At 46.3% G+C, this 16,765-nt stretch overlaps 1 non-coding gene across 1 annotated transcript; it reads right to left on the minus strand.

Annotated features, from left to right (window-relative positions):
- Positions 1–201: 201 nt before the first annotated feature.
- Positions 202–276, minus strand: Trnap-ugg. Its single transcript has one exon. It is a non-coding gene; the product is annotated as a tRNA-Pro (tRNA).
- Between the last annotated feature and the right edge of the window lie 16,489 nt (positions 277–16,765).

The raw sequence follows: 16,765 nt of genomic DNA on the forward strand, positions 1-16,765 counted from the left end.
CTTTTGTTCAGTGCCAGGACTCCATAGACATTCTGCAAGCGTCTATGACCGAGCGAGGCGGCTCAGTGGTGAGCACGTTGGACTCGCCTTACGGACGACGACGATTCAAACCCGCGTCCAACCCTCTTGCCTTAGAATTAGTTTTAATACCTTCAGATGCTGACGGGCGTTGATATATATCAACGGGGACAGGAGAAAATGTGCCCCGACCGGGACTCGAACCCGGGATCTCCTGCTTCCATGGCAGACGCTCTATCCATCTGAGCCACCGAGGGCACAGAGGATAGTGCGACTGCAGGGGCTATCTCGCGCACGCCTCCCGCGAGACCCACATTCACACCTTGTATGTCCACACAGTACATTCGTAGTGTCCGACCCCAACAGACTCATTAGTCGTAGAAGACATTCTTACCAAGTCCCGTAAGAGTTCGGGGAATATGTGTGCATCCGCACAGAAGGAGGAGGTCATGGCCGGTATTGCCAGAACGAAATAGTTATATATGGATATGATGTCTGTTCTTTCGGACATTCCTCTTGATTTAGGTTTTCCGTGAGTTCCTAAACAGCTTCAGGCCAATGCCGGGGTGGTTTTTGATAGGGCACGGGGGACTTCCATCTTCACTCTTCCCTAATCCGATGGGAAGGATAACATCGCAGTTTCACCTCTCCCTCCAAATCAACCGACCAACGAACCAACCAAACGCTTATGAATGTCTGCGATGCTCTGGTTTTTCTCCAAAAGAAACTCAATGACAGCTCTCTGCTTGGAACGCACCTTCGTTGCAGACGTCATTTTGAAGGCTATGCATAGCGGCGCCGCCACGTAACGAAACTTTGTGAAACTGTAAGGGCTCAGCCGGCCGTAGTGGCCGAGCGGTTCCAGGCGCTTCCTGCCTCGGGCATGGATGTGTGTGATGTCCTTAGGTTAGTTAGGTTTAGGTAGTTCTTAGTTCTAGGGGACTGATGACCTTAGATGTTAAGTCCCATAGTGCTCAGAGCCATTTGAACCATTTTTTAAGGGCTGAAGCGGAAATATTTCACGATGTTCCACAACAAATTCTGTATTTTTTCAACAAAAATTGGCCCGAAAAGTGCATTGCCATATTTATTGAGCGCCCCTTGTAATATCAAGTAGGAAACATTTCCTAATTTTCTGCAGAATTATGTTTATTTGGTCAGAAACCTGCTTTCGGCATCTTAGGCCATCTTTAGATGACAAGTGAATGTCGTCAACACACACAAAATCACTTGCGACTGACACAGACGTTATTATTACGTGAGATACAGAAGTTAAAAAAAAGTGTTGATGTGTAGACCACTTATATAGCAAGTTTTACTTTTTTCTGTCATGCAGACGTAGTTACATTAATTAAAAAAAGGATACAAACACTTTTATGATGATACATTCAGTGCTTTGGCTCATCTGTGTATACATTGAAACTACATTGTCCAGTCACAGTGATGTCATCACCTGTCAAAAGCCTGAACAACCACCTTTTGCGGTCATTGGGCTTCGAGCCAAGGATGACAACGTTTCTGAAACGGCCAATTTCGTCAACCGTTCGCGTGCCGCCTTGGTTAATGCATATGCAATGGATGGCAAATTCGCACCACGAGGAATAGAAGACAGGGGTGAACGACGGCCGCAGAGATGTGTACCGGCGAATAGATGAACCAAGGGGCTACCAGCAGTGTCTCCTCTACGACTGTTCAGCGAACGTTCCTGCAGTGTGCCTTCGCAGCAGGTGTCTTGTCTCTGTATCCATGCTGACTGCTGTTCATCGGCGATGAAGACTGGAATTTGCAGGCCAGTACTGCAACTGAACGTTTACTGAGTTGCGACAAGTTGTTTTTTCAGATGAATCACGTTTTATGCTTCATCAGTCAGATGACCGTTACCATATAATTTATATATGGCGTGAAACGTATGAAAGCAAACACGCAACAATAATCACCGAAAGTTTCCAAGCCGGAGGGCATTACCTAAGCGATCTCATCTTTCTGGAAGGTACAATGGGTCAACGCAAGTGTGCTTCCATCACTGGGGACCTTGTCCACACCTGCATACAGTTTGTTTATCATCAGCACGGTAACATCTACCAGCAGTATAATGCAACGTGCCACACAGCTCGCAGTGTATGTGCGTGGTTCGAAGAGCGCCAGGAATTACGCTCATGCTCATAAATTAAGGATAATTGCAGAATGTGGTGCCACATAACGTGGCATTACACAAAACTGGCGCTAATAGCATAGGCACATAGGGAACACACACGACACAAATCTATAAGTCCACGGTATTGGCAATAAGTTGAGAAAACCGTCCCAAAACACATGTGCTACAAAACGCCACTGTTTCCTGAGCATGTACCCCGACATCAATATGGCATATGAACACCACGAACACGTACACAGGCCGCACAACGGGTTGGCATACTCTGGATCAGGTGGTCGAGCAGCTGCTGGGGTATAGCCTCCCATTCTTGCACCAGTGCCTGTCGGTTTGAAGTCTTGCAACGATACGTCGACCGAGAGCATCCCAGACATGCTTGATGGGATTTAGGTCTGGAGAACAGGGAGGCCACTCCATTCGCCTGATATCTGCTGTTTCAAGGTACTCCTCCACGATGGCAGCTCGGTGGGGCCGTGCGTTATCATCCGTCAGGAGGATGGTGGGACCCACTGCACCCCTGAAAAGGCGGACATACTGGTGCAAAATGACGTCCCGATACACCTGACCTGTTACAGTTCCTTTATCAAAGACATGCAGGGGTGTAGGAGCACTAATCATAATCCCACCCCACGACATCAAACCACGACCTCCATACAGGTCCCTTTCAAGGACATTAAGCGGTTGGTATCTGGTTCCTGGTTCACGTCAGATGAAAACCCACCGATAATCACTGTTCAGACTATACCTGGACTCGTCTGTGAACATAACCTGGGACCACTGTTCCAGTAACCATATACTGTGTTTTTGACACCAGGCTTTTTCGGGCTCTCCTGTGACCAGGTGTCAATGGAATGCACCTTGCAGGTCTCCGGGGACTGGCTGGCGACCGGGTATTAACAATTTTGGTTTCCGTGTCTATTCAGTCGTCTGTAGACTGTGTGTCTGGAAACAACTGTTCCAGTGGCTGCGGTAAGGTCCCAAGCAAGGCTACCTGCAGTACCCCGTGGCTGTCTGTGGGCACTGATGGTGAGAATCGGTCTTCTTGTGGTGTTGTACCCTGTGGACGTTCCGTACTGTAGCGCCTGGACACGTTTCCTGTCTGCTGTAATCGTTGCCATAATCTTGAGATCACACTTTGTGGCACACGGAGGACCCATGCTACGACCTGCTATGTTTGATCAGCCTCCAGAATCGCTAGTATTCTACCCCTCACAACGTCATCAATATGTGTTCTTCCAGCCTATTCAACACACAGTCACCATTAGCACGTCTGAAAACTTCTGCTCGCTTACTCGCCGCACTGTACTGTGACATGCACCAACACACCTCTGCGTATACTGACTGCTGCCAGCGCCACCGTGTGACGATCGCAGGTCAAATGCAACGGTGCAAAATGTGATTTAAACCCGCAAACCGCCCACCAGAGCGTTGTTTAACCATGTACCAGCATTATCCTTAATTAATGATCATCAGTGTAGTTTAGCGTACTCCCCTGGCCACCAAACTCTCCAGATTTAAACCCAAAACGAGAATCTGTGGGACGACGTCGATCGATCGGGATGTCCGCGCCATGAATTTTTATGGATTGTTAAGTGAGTAGCGTTGTTTAACCATGTACCAGCATTATCCTTAATTAATGATCATCAGTGTAGTTTAGCGTACTCCCCTGGCCACCAAACTCTCCAGATTTAAACCCAAAACGAGAATCTGTGGGACGACGTCGATCGATCGGGATGTCCGCGCCATGAATTTTTATGGATCGTTAAGTGAGTAACCCCCCCCCCCCCCCAATCATGCGCTGTTTTCCGTTTCCGCGTCCCCCCCCAAGCCCCGATCATGCCCTTCTGGAGTCAGATAGATTGCTCCGTTTCCGAATTGCATCGACTGCGTTGTTTCCCGGCATTAGAGCGACTGTGCTGTTTTCCGCGTCCCCCGGTCCCTCCCCTCCAAGCAGACTATCATACTTCTAGGTTGTACGGGATTCAAACGACTGCAAGAACAGCACGAAATCCGCCTTACATAGCAAATGTTTACTCTACAATTTCTCGTCGGACCTACGAAATAGTTCTGTCAGTGAATTTGTCTCTTACAGATCTGCTACACTGGCGTAAGAAATTACCATAGTTTCATTTGGAATAACAAATGTGATTCATGTATCTCAGCGATTAATGAAATTTCGAAAAGGCTTCCGTCTTTTCTTCATGGGCCCTTGGTCATTATTCACCCAGTATATGCCAGTACAATGAAATTGATGAAAGAGAAATACTGCCGTATGAGAGCATTAAAATAATTCAGTGGCGACAAGTGAAAATCAGTGGTCGACCAGGTTTCGCACCGGGATTTCCTGCTTTATGTGAGTCGTCACTTTATAACTGCTTCGACTACCCGAGTAAGCCCCTTCGGTTCAGCCCAAATTCCTAACCTATCGCACTCTACTTCCTTAGCACCTCTCTCCGTTTTCCTCCTTGCTCGCAGGGTGCATCCACACGGAATATATCATGAAATGCGTCAAGGCGTACAAATTACTGTCCTATCTGCGATGATTCCCGCAAGAGGGCGGACCTAGTGCGCAGCTCCACTGAAGGTGTCATGAAATGCCGTCAATGCGTAGATATTACTGTTATATTTATGGTGTCTGTTCTTTCTTACAGAGAATGATTTCAATGCTGGTATTTTCTTCCGGGATGACAGGCAGTGATCGATGTAAAAAACTATTCACTGTTGTTTCTCCCCATTTACGGGGAGATAAATCGGCAACTGCATCGAAAGCTTAAAGAGGACCTCGAAATACTAGCGGTATTTTGAGCTGTGAACAGGGCACCAGCATTCGCCACAAGATGACACATGCTTATTAATCTCTGGTCTGTGGTACCATCCTCGATTAGAACGATCAATTACTTGCCCAAAGATTTTAACTTAGGTCTTAGTAATTCTTTCCCCTGAGATCGCAGAAGTTAAGCGCTGTCGGGCGTGGTCGGGACGTAGATGGGTGACCATCCGGGCCGCCATGCGCTGTTGCCATTTTTCGGGGTGCACTCAGCCTCGTGATGCCAATTGAGGAGCTACTCGACCGAATAGTAGCGGCTTCGGTCAAAAATACCGTCATTACGACCGGGAGAGCGGTGTGCTGCCCCACGCCCCTCCTATCCGCATCCTCCTTGAGGATGACACGGCGGTCGGATGGTCCCGTTGGGCCACGTGTGGCCTGTAGACGGAGTGGTTTCTTGGTAATTCTTAACAATAAAGAACAACCGCCTTCACACACAAATCTTGATTTTATTAAATGCACGATGCATTTCGAGCCATGGGGGCTGGCCTTCAGGTACTTTGACAGTCTATGTCAACTTTACATTTCGTTTAATTCTGGGGTGTTTCTAGTAGCAGATGTATAGTCCTCACAAAACATTTTGACACAGCATATTTTCGAACACAATGTAGGCTTTGAAAGCACCTGACGTTGAGCCCCTAGGGCTCGAAATGCATTGTGCATTTTAATGAAATCAAGATGTGTGGCTGAAGGCGCTTGTTCTTCATTATTTCGAAAGTAATAGAGTCACGGAAGAAACGTCACAAGCAATGGATAAAATTAAGTTAAACTTAGTACTTCAACTGTACTTGGCAGTCCACCAACATATCAGCACAATGATTACAGACGGTCATCCAGAGATGACAGAGAACAGGGTGTAGGAGGAAGAGGATATTAGTGTTTAACGTCCCGTCGACAACGGGGTCATTAGAGACGGAGCGCAAGCTCGGGTGAGGGAAGTATGGGGAAGGAAATCGGCCGTGCCCTTTCAAAGGAACCATCCCGGCATTTGCCTGAAGCGATTTAGGGAAATCACGGAAAACCTAAATCAGGATGGCCGGAGCCGGGATTGAACCGTCGTCCTCCCGAATGCGAGTCCAGTGTGCTAACCACTGCGCCACCTCGCTCGGTGAACAGGGTGTAACTAAAGGCCTTGTCAGCAACTAGGTGAGGAAATAGTCTACTGTAAAGATGTGGTACACGCGTCTTTGCGATGCAAGCAGCGCTGCGCTATGAACGTTCCGTGTTGGACTTTGTCCAAGTGGTTGGCATTTACCCATTGTCATCTTTCTTCTTGAATACAGCCTCAGGCGTTATATTATTCATGAGATTCGCAAATTTTCCGAGATTCTCCGTTTCCCCTGGGGACTGGCTGGCGACCGGGTATTAGCAATTTTGGTTTCCGAAGCAAGCGCCGCTCTCGCGTAACGCATTTACAGGCAATGCACGGCACCATTAAGTCCTCACGCCCAAACTACACGCGTATTCCCACGGGTTTAAATGAATATCAATCCGCGCTAATAAAACATTCATGAGTTATTATCGGATATTAATAACAGTCGAAAATATCACAGCTGCCCAACGTGTCTAGCTGCGTCTGAAATCAATGCCGTGCGTGCGCGTACCAGGTTCATTACAAATACGGTTCCGCGAACGCGACTCTCAGCCGGGCAGAAGTAGGAACTAACTTGATCACATTATTCCACATTCCAGTGCGTTGTTACATTCCCCACCAGTCCAGATCCTTTTTTAGGCACATGTCGACGTATAACTCGTAAACACGAAAAATGCAGGAATATCTACTTGCACATTGATTGAAAATGCTCATCACTGATATTTGAACGGATCGGTGGAAAACGTGTTAACGCACTAGAGCACTGTTTTGAGTATTTGCGTGTTATGTGTTTGGTCAAATCTATAAATTGTTAACCACAATGGACTTGCCTGTAACTTTTTATACGAGTTTTTACACTATTTACAGTAGTAGTAGTAGTAGTAGTAGTAGCTTTATTCATCCGTAGATCCGTTTTTACAAGGATGTAGGTCATGTCAAAGTATTTACGAAATTAGATCAATTTAAAATAAGCTAATTCATACACACATATATTTACAGACTTCTAGTTAGAGACAATCATTAGACTTACTCCTGGTATACAATACAATACAATACAATACTCAATGTAATGCCACATTGTTCACTCATATCTCACTATCAGTCGCTGCACACACTATACACACATTGTTTGACAACAGTTTACTCACTACACACACACACACACACACACACACACACACACACACACTGGTGATCTCTGGACCATTTTCTGTACCGCAACTTCCCATTTGCTGTCCTGAAAAAATGAGTCACCATCTCTCCAGCTATGTAATCTGTTAAATAGGTACACAGATTGTTAGTGCGTCCTAGAATATTGATTACTTGTAACATTGTCCCTACTACTGTCGGCTAGCGCTATTTCTATCAAAAAGTACCTGGAAAAGTTGTGAGAACAGCTATATAGTTCATACTACCTTACATCGGACAGTAGTATATCAGATTCTCAAAATTTAAGAGGGAAAAAATATATTACAGTAACAGTCTTCAATATTCACAAAGTAACAACATCAGGTTTTCTGTAGTGGCTAAATAAATAAATAAATGAACAAAGCTTTTCCATACATTTCTGTCCATTATCTTTTTCATTGAAACAGAACACTGGAGACTCAAAACTCCTTGCATACTATAACTTACCTTGGTATGTTGCAGTTGTGGTCGTTTCCGTAACTGACTGCATATTCCAAGAATTTCATCTCCCAACAAGATGGCGCACTCTTCCCACCCCCTAACCCTTCCCCATTCGCCACTACTATCCATTGGACCATCAATGTTCGTCGCTACCTAAATGACGAATTTCCGCATCGCCGTACTGGTTGTAGAGCTGAAGATGATGTGGATCTATTCCCTTAGCCCCTCCCCACCCCCCCCCCTCTCCCACGTCAGCTACCACCTTGTGCCTTTTTCGTTACGGGCGTACATTAAGGACCATGTTTAAGTACCCCTGCCGCCATGAACTGTGTAACAGCTCAGAGAACGCATAAAGGCAGCGGCGATGACCGCTGGTATTATGTTGCTACATACGGCATGACAGGAACATGACTACGGCTTGGACCTGTGTCGTGTGACTAGAGGCGAACTCATAACTCGGCGAGTTTGTGGTTCTATTCACGCAATAGTCATATTTCTACATGTAACAATTTGTAAAATATAGAGCTTTGAAAAACCCGCCAGGGTAGCCGAGAGCGCTCATGCGCTGCTTCCTAGACTCGGGTAGGCGCGCCGGCCCCGGATCGAATCCGCCCGGCGGATTAAGGACGAGGGCCGGTATGCCGGCCAGCCTGGATGTGGTTTTTAGGCGGTTTTCCACATCCCACTAGGTGAATACCGTGCTGGTCCCCAAGTTCCGCCTCAGTTACACGACTCAGAGACATTTGAAAGCGTTCGCATTCTTTCATGACTTGCACTAGACGCAGACAGCTGGGGTACACAACTTCCGTCCCGGGAGGGTTCGGCGTGGCAGCAGGAAGGTCATCCGGCCATGCTCAGCAATTAACACTGCCAGTCCCGTCATAACAAAGTCGACCCCGCATTGGAGCGGGACAAAGGCCCGTGAAAGAAAGAAATAGAGCTTTGAAAACGAATGGTTCATTTATAGCAGTCCAGCATTTTATATATATGTAATCGTTTGAAGCGATATAAAATGGAACGATCACTTAACTCTAATTACAGGAAAGACGTATTCGAGACTGAGATTCAGTGGAATATTCCCTAGGAAGTGTAGTCCACTCGTTACGAAACCCTCGGTCGAACAATACCGTAGTACCGGTCCTCATTCTGAGACTCTTACCCGGTAGGCCTTTTAGAAGCAATAGAGAGGCTCCTAACAAGGGTTTAGTTACGGGTTGATTTAATAAGGGAGGGAAGCGTCACGGATTCTCATCCAGTCAGTGGTGCTCGAACTGCATCACTCACAACAGCGTCGCCTGCGGTGTGTAGACGTTGTTGTAACGCCTAGTGTTTGCTTGAATACCTGCAAGTGTTACAGACAAAATAAACGCGGTGACGTACTCGATTTGTTTAATACTGTACCTACCGGTATTACACGACTTGCCATTAAAATTGCTACACTAAGAAGAAATGCAAATGATAAACGGGTATTCATTGGACAAATATATTATACTAGACTGACATGTGATTACATTTTCACGCAATTTGGGGGCATAGATCCTGAGAAATCAGACCCAGAACAACCACCACTGGCCGTAATAACGGCCTTTATACGCCTGGGCATTGAGTTAAGCAGAGCTTGGATGGCGTGTACAGATACAGCTGCCCATGCAGCTTCAACACGATACCACGGATCATCAAGAGTAGTGACTGGCGTAATGTGACGAGCCAGTTGCTCGGCCATCATTGATCAGACGTTGGTGAGAGATCTGGAGAATGTGTTGGCCAGGGCAGCAGTCGAACATTTTCTGTATCCAGAAAGGCCCGTACAGGACCTGCAACATGCGGTCGTGCATTATCCTGCTGAAATGTAGGTTTTCGCAGGGATCGAATGAAGGGTAGAGCCACGGGCCGTAACACATCCGAAATGTAACGTCCACTATTCACAGTGCCGTCAACGTGAACAAGAGGTGACCGAGACGTGTAACCAATGGCACCCCGTACCATCACGCCATGTGATACGCCAGTATGGCGATGACGAATACACGCTTCCAATGTGCGTTCACCGCGATGTCACCAAACACGGATGCGACCATCATGATGCTGTAAACAGAACCTGGATTCAGCCGAAAAAATGACGTTTTGACATTCGTACACCCAGGTTCGTCGTTGAGAACACCATCGCAGGCGCTCCTGTCTGTGATGCAGCGTCAAGGGTAACCGCAGCCATAGTCTCCGAGCTGATAGTTCATGCTGTTGCAAACGTCGTCGAACTGTTCGTGCAGATGGTTGTTGTCCTACAAACGTCCCCATCTGTTGACTCAGGGATCGAGTCGTGGGTGCACGATCTGTTACAGCCATGAGGATAAGATGCCTGTCATCTCGACTGCTAGTGATACGAGGCCGTTGGGATCCAGCACGGCGTTCCGTATTACCCTCCTGAACCCAGCGATTCCATACCGTATTCTGCTACCAGTCATTGGATCTCGACCAACGCGATCAGCAATGTCGCGATACGATAAACCGCAATCGTGATACGCTACAATCCGACCTTTATCAAAGTCGGAAACGTGATGGTACGCATTTCTCCTCCTTACACGAGGCATCACAGCAACGTTTCACCAGGCAACGCCGGTCAACTGCTGTTTGTGTATGAGAAATCGGTCGGAAAATTTCCTCATCTCAGTACATTGTAGGTGTCGCCACCGGCGCCAACCTTGTGTGAATGGTCTGAAAAGCTAATCATTTGCATATCACAGCATCTTCTTCATGTCGGTTAAATTTCTCATCTGTAGCACGTCAACTTCGTGGTGCAGCAATTTTAATGGTAAGTAGTGAATATAAACTATTTTTTCTAAAAAGGTTATTTTACATATGACGTAACTACGTAGGGCCGTCAGAGTCACAATGATAAAAATTCGTCTGGTTGTTGAACTGCGTCGTTACGTAATATATTTAAAAATGTAAACGAGAAAACTGTCGTCTCGGCCGTATTACAATGGCCTTCGATAGGGAAAGACTGGTTTTACTGGAAGAAAGGTACTTCTATTTATGTAAACTATCGATGTCAATATGTCATATTTCTGGGGCTTTATATTTAAAATATACTCAACCTAGTCGTGACAAGAGGGAGAGGGTAGTAAGGAGGCTATTCGTGCACTATCCACTTTGTCTACGATTGGTGCCTATTTCAGGTTAGCGCTCGGCTTCTGGTGGGTATGTTTTCTCCCTGTTGTGCGCCGAAATACACTGACAGTTTTATATGGGGTGAACAGAAATATGGAAACACTGAAGCCGACCGGTTGGCTGAGCGGTTCTAGGCGTTTCAGTCTGGAACCGCGCGACCACTACGATCGCAGGTTCGAATCCTGCCTCGGGCATGGATGTGTGTGATGTCCTTAGGTTAGTTAGGTTTCAGTAGTTCTAGGGGACTGATGCCCTCAGATGTTAAGTCCCATAGTGCTCAGAGCCATTTTTGAAACACTGAAAACACCACACCATGCATAATACGGTGTAGAAAAACTGTTTACCATGTAAACCGCTTCGAGTTGCTTCGGAATGGATAAATAGAGAGATCTAGTGACTGTTGTGGCCGGGAGATGCGAGAATTTATCCTCGTGTTCAAAAAACCAATCCAGGACGATAGAGCTGTGTGAGCAGGGACCCTGTTACCTTGGAACACAGCGTCACCGTTGGGGAACAAATATTGTACCATAGGATGGATCTGATAAGCCACAGTGGTGACATAATCCTCAACAGTAACGTGGCCGTGCAGAATAACCTTGAGGCCCACGAAATGGCTGCCCAAAACATCACCGGAATCCTGTCATGTTCACTATTGGGACATAAACTCGGCCAGGAGTTTGAAACAGTGTGAAACAAGACTCGTCCGACCAAATGAATTTCTCCCATTGCTCCACAGTCCAGATTTTATGGCTTCGGCACGGCGTTTTCTTGGTACAGGCATGAGCATCACTGTGAGTGGCTTTTGAATTCCAGATCGCCCCGAAATTAGCTGCTTCTGGAGCTTCTTTCGTGTTTTGATGCTGACAGGATTCGTCAGCGGGGCGTTCAGTGCTACAGTGACTTCTACATCTGCATCCATACTCCGCAAGCCACCTGACGGTGTGCGGCGAAGGGTACCTTGAGTACCTCTATCGGTTCTCCCTTCTATTCCAGTCTCGTATCGTTCGTGGAAAGAAAGATTGTCGTTATACCTCTATGTGGGCTCTAATCTCTCTGATTTTATTCTCATGGTCTCTTCACGAGATATACGTAGGAGGGAGTAATATACTGCTTGACTCCTCGGTGAAGGTACGTTCTCGAAACTTCAACAAAAGCCCGTACCGAGCTACTGAGCGTCTCTCCTGCAGAGTCTTCCACTGGAGTTTATCTCATCTCCGTGACGCTTTCGCGATTACTTAATGATCCCGTAACGAAGCGCGCTGCTCTCCGTTGGATCTTCTCTATCTCTTCTATTAAACCTATCTGGTACGGATCCCGCAGTGGTGACCAATATTCAAGGAGTGGGCGAACAAGCGTACTGTAACCTACTTCCTTTGTTTTCGGATTGCATTTCCTTAGGATTGTTCCAATGAATCTCAGTGTGGCATCTGCTTTACCGACGATCAACTTATGTGATCAATCCATTTTAAATCACTCCTAATGCGTGCTCCCAGATAATTTATGGAATTAACTGCTTCCAGTTGCTGACCTGCTATTTTGTAGCTAAATGATAAGGGATCTATCTTTCTATGTATTCGCAGCACATTACACTTGTCTACATTAAGATTCAATTGCCATTCCCTGCACCATGCGTCAATTCGCTGCAGATCCTCCTGCATTTCAGTACAATTTTCCATTGTTACATCCTCTCGATACACCACAGCATCATCTGCAAAAAGCCTCAGTGAACTTCCGATGTCATCCACAAGGTCATTTATGTATATTGTGAATAGCAACGGTCCTATGACACTCCCCTGCGGCACACCTGAAATCACTCTCACTTCGGATGATTTCTCTCCACTGAGAATGGCATGCTGCGTTCTGTTATCTAGGAACTCTTCAATACAATCACACAATTGGTCTGATAGTCCATATGCTCTTACTTTGTTCATTAAACGACTGTGGGGAACTGCATTGAATGCCTTGCGGAAGTCAGGAATCATGGCATCTACCTGGGAACCCGTGTCTATGGCCCTCTGAGTCTCGTGGACGGATAGCGCGAGCTGGGTTTCACACGATCGTCTTTTTCGAAACCCATGCTGATTCCTTCAGAGTAGATTTGTAGTCTCCAGAAAAGTCATTATACTCGAACATAATACGTGTTCGAAAATTCTACAACTGATCGACGTTAGAGATATAGGTCTATAGTTCTGCACATCTTTTCGACGTCCCTTCTTGAAAACGGGGATGACCTGTTTTGTAGCCTTCGTCCTCTTATCTTTCGCCAAAATCGTCTTTAACAACAGTGCCTCACGATCATTCAACGCACGCTTCTGTCAGCGCAGTGAGTTAACGAATGATGTTTTTTCGGTTTCCCAGTATGCAGTATAAATCTTCTGAAATCACCATAGACTTCGGCTCCCTTGGTTACGCAAGCACTCACGATACAAGCAACGTAATTTCCGCACGTTCGAATACACTTAGCTCCTACATAATGCACTCGCAATTGCAGAGAACACTGTTCTGACCACGGCTGACACTTGCAACGTATTGAAGGTACATGATTAAATACAGCAGCCCCACCTGCAGGCTTGGTTAGCAGCTGAATTTCTGTTCAAACATGCGCTTCTATCGATGTTTTCGTATTTCGTCCACCCCCAGCAGCTGTATGTACAGGGTATCGCGTCGATGCTCGGTGAGGCTTCTGTCCTGCGACCGCTCTCGACCCGTCGGACTGAGATATTCGGCTGCCAGGACGGCGGAAATTTGTAGCCATGCGATCTATTGATGTTCTCAGGCTGCTTGATAATTTCGTTTCCCTATTTTGCGTTGATGCGTTCACTACCTTCTTTTGTCAGTACATGGCCTTCATGGAACATGATAGGTTTTCCACAATCACGGTGGTGTTCCGCTATGCCCGATATACACTGAAGGTGCAAAGAAAGTCGTACATCTCCCTGATATCGTGAAGGGCCCCCGCGAGCACGCAGAAGTGCCGTAACACGATGTGCCATGTACGCGTCTAATGCCAGAAGTACTGCTGGAGGGAACTGACACATTGAATCCTGCAGGGCTGTCCATAAATCCATAAGAGTACAAGGGGGTGGAGATCTGTTCTGAACAGTACTTTGGAAGGCATCCCAGTTATGCTCAATAATGTTCATGTCTCTGGAGTTTTGTTGGCCATCAGAACTCAGAAGAGTTATCATGGAGCCACTCTGTAGCAATTCTGGACGTTTGGGGTGTCGCACTGTCCTGCTGGAATTGCCAAAGTCGGTTGGAATGTACAATGAATGCAGGTGATCAGACAGGATGCTTACGTTCGTGTCACCTGTCAGAGTCGTATCTATACGTATCAGAGCTGCAACTGCATACTCCCCATACCGTTACAGAGCCTCCACCAGGTTGAACAGTCACCTGTGACATGCAGGGTCAATGGATTCATGTTGGGGAGTTAGTTCGGCAGTGAAAATGTTCAAACTCAGAAGTGTGTTCCTGGAGCCACTCTGTAGCAATTTTGGACGTGTGGGGTGTCGCATTGTCCTGCTGGAATTGTCCAAGTCGTCGGAATGCACAATGGACATGAATCGATGCAAGTGATCAAAGAGGATGTTTACCTGGTGTCACATGTCAGACTCCTACCTAGACATATCAGTGGTCCTATATCACTCCAACTGCGCACACGCCACACCATTACAGAGGCTCCATCAGCTTGAACAGTATCTGCTGACATGGAGAGTCCGTGGACTCATAAGGAAGTCTCGATACCCGCACTCGACAATCAGCTCCGTACAATTTGAAACTAAACTCGTCTGACCAGGCAACATGTTTCCAGTCATTGACAGTCCAATGTCGGTGTTGACGGATCCAATAGAGGCGTAAAGCTTTGTGTCGTGCAGTCATCAACGGCATATGAGTGGGCTTTCGGCTTCGAAAGCCCATATCGTCGATGTTTCGTTCAGTGGTTCGCACGACACTTGATGGCCTAGCACTGAAATCTGCAGCACTTTGCGGAAGGGTTGCACTTCTGCCACGTTGAACGATTCTCTTCAGTCGTCGTTGGTCCCGTTCTTGTAGGAAATTTTCTAACCGCAGCCATGTCGAAGATTTTATGCTTTATCGGATTCTTGATATTCACGGTACACTCCTGAAATGGTCGTACGGGAAAATCCCCCACTTCTTCGCTACCTTGGAGATGCTGTGTCCCATCGCTCGCGCGCCGACTATAACACCACGTTCAAACTCACTTAAATCTTGATAAACTGCTACTGTAGCAGCAGCAAACGATCTAACAACTGTGACAGACACTTGTTGTCTTATTTAGGCGTGGGCGACCGCAGCGCCGTGTTTTGCCTGTTTACGTATCTCTGTATTTGAATACGCATGCCTATACCAGTTTCTTTGGCGCTTCAGTGTGTTTTGCTGCTCTAATCGTACGTAGCGTTCGTGTCCTTCGACGTATGAGCTGACTGGCCTATGTGCCTGCCCAATGCAGGCAGCTCCGGTAAAAACAGTCTCTCCCTGAGGAATACCGTTGTAAGACGTTCATACGTCCATTTTATAGTTTATATTTTAAAATTTATATTTTATGTAATAATGCCGTGCAACATAAAGAAGGATGTTAATCAGTTTTAAATTTATGAAGGTAGCGACAAGTCGCTAGAGATTTTTTTTTTTACCTATTTCGCAGGTACAGAGCGAAACTGATAAAAATAAAACTGATTGAGACTTGTGGCCGTCCTGTTAAAGTCAGTTCCAATGCTCCCTATTTCCCATGTAAGCAATGAGAGCTAAAGTTCAGTGAGTTTCTTTTATCTATGTGTCTCCCAAGACCTATTGTACAAATGGTTTAGAGCGCTATTAATATACAGGGTGATTCAAAAAGAATACCACAACTTTAAAAATGTGTATTTAATGAAAGTAACATAATGTAACCTTCTGTTATACATCATTAGAAAGAGTATTTAAAAACGTTTTTTTTTCACTCAAAAACAAGTTCAGAGATGTTCAATATGGCCCCCTCCAGACACACGAGCAATATCAACCCGATACTCCAACTCGTTCCACACTCTCTGTAGCATATCAGGCGTAACAGTTTGGATAGCTGCTGTTATTTCTCGTTTCAAATCATCAATGGTGGCTGGGAGAGGTGGCCGAAACACCATATCCTTAACATACCCCCATAAGAAAAAATCGCAGGGGGTAAGATCGGGGCTTCTTGGAGGCCAGTGATGAAGTGCTCTGTCACGGGCTGATTGGCGGCCGATCCATCGCCTCGGGTAGTTGACGTTCAGGTAGTTACGGACAGATAAGTGCCAATGTGGTCGCGCTCCATCCTGCTGAAATATGAATTGTTGTGCTTCTTGTTCGAGCTGAGGGAACAGCCAATTCTCTAACATCTCCAGATACTGTAGTCCAGTTACAGTAGCACCTTCGAAGAAAAAGGGACCAAAAACTTTATTGGCTGAAGTGGCACAGAAAACTGTTTATACCAACGTTTAATACACCACCTATCAGGAGGTTTAACACCATACTTCGTTCGAAATGCACGCTGAACAACTGTCGTCGATTCACTTCTGCCGTACTCAATAATACAAAAAGCTTTCTGTTGAGCGGTCGCCATCTTAGCATCAACTGACGCTGACGCCTAGTCAACAGCGCCTCAAGCGAACAAATATACAACTAAATGAAACTTTATAGCTCCCTTAATTCGCCGACAGATAGTGCTTAGCTCTGCCTTTTGTCGTTGCAGAGTTTTAAATTCCTAAAGTTGTGGTATTCTTTTTGAATCACCCTGTATAATGCACTGATGTTCCCAAGTCTATTCCGCATTCCACTTCCGCACAGTAGTTCGACCCAGCAGCCGATACATACCGACAGAGATCTTTCGACAGCCGCTGGT

Source organism: Schistocerca piceifrons, chromosome 7 (genome assembly GCF_021461385.2).
Source record: "Schistocerca piceifrons isolate TAMUIC-IGC-003096 chromosome 7, iqSchPice1.1, whole genome shotgun sequence".
NCBI classification, from domain to species: domain Eukaryota; kingdom Metazoa; phylum Arthropoda; class Insecta; order Orthoptera; family Acrididae; genus Schistocerca; species Schistocerca piceifrons.